At 46.4% G+C, this 935-nt stretch overlaps 2 non-coding genes across 2 annotated transcripts; both read right to left on the bottom strand.

Moving 5' to 3' along the window:
- Window positions 1-394: 394 nt before the first annotated feature.
- Pmar_PMAR016528 lies at window positions 395-466 on the bottom strand. The gene has a single exon. It is a non-coding gene; the product is annotated as a tRNA-Thr (tRNA).
- Window positions 467-568: 102 nt separating this feature from the next.
- On the bottom strand, window positions 569-640 carry Pmar_PMAR016527. The gene has a single exon. It is a non-coding gene; the product is annotated as a tRNA-Thr (tRNA).
- Window positions 641-935: the final 295 nt, after the last annotated feature.

The raw sequence follows: 935 nt of genomic DNA, 5'->3' as shown, positions 1-935 counted from the left end.
TGAGGCCGATCGAACAAAGATGATCAAATCATCGTGAGGTGATCAGGAACGAAGCCGGCATAAGAGAGTTCTACACATGAGCATTGCCGTGAGCGCGCGCCCGATCGATCGACGTCGTCTTTCATACACAACAAGTGAGTCAGGCCCATATTCGTGGTCTTTTGGAGTCCACTACTTACAACAACAATCTCAGAATCCATCAAGAAACTACAGGTTCATCGCTGTTCGGTGTTTATTTTACATAATTCCCGAAAATGCAGGTATTATTCCCCAAAATAATTCCTTAATTCCCTTCCCCGGGAATATTCCCGGGAATAATAGGTATAATTCCCCACTTTCAGCCACCCTGCCTGCTCCTGTTCCTCATACCCGACTAGAGCCTAATGCTGCTGTAAGCCACTTGCCAGGATTGAACTGACGACCTTCTGCTTACGAAGCAGACGCTCTACCACTAAGCTAAAGTGACGCACAAATTAAGTATATGAATCAATAATTTCCCTGTCCCGTTCACAGAATGGGCCATCCTGCTCCTGGTTCTCGTACCAGACCAGAAATTTATGGTGCTATAAGCCACTTGCCAGGATTGAACTGACGATCTTCTGCTTACAAGGCAGACGCTCTGCCACTAAGCTAAAGTGGCACACACATTAACTATATGAATCAACAATTTTCCTGTCCCCTTCACAGAATGGGCCATCCTGCTCCTGCTTCTCGTACCAGACCAGAAATTTATGGTGCTATAAGCCACTTGCCAGGAGTGAACTGACGACCTCCTGCTTACTAAGCAGACGTTCGGCCACTAAGCTAAAGTTGCACACAAAATAACTGCATAAATCTATAATCTTCCTGTGTCCTTTGCGGAGTGAGCAAACCTGCTCCTGCTCCTCATACCCGACTAGAGCTTAATGCTGCTGTAAGCCACTTGCCAGGATTGA

Source organism: Perkinsus marinus (genome assembly GCF_000006405.1).
Source record: "Perkinsus marinus ATCC 50983 genomic scaffold scf_1104296953286, whole genome shotgun sequence".
Taxonomy (NCBI): domain Eukaryota; phylum Perkinsozoa; order Perkinsida; family Perkinsidae; genus Perkinsus; species Perkinsus marinus.
Note: the sequence above shows the minus strand (reverse complement) of the source record. Positions and strands in the feature narration are given on the sequence as shown.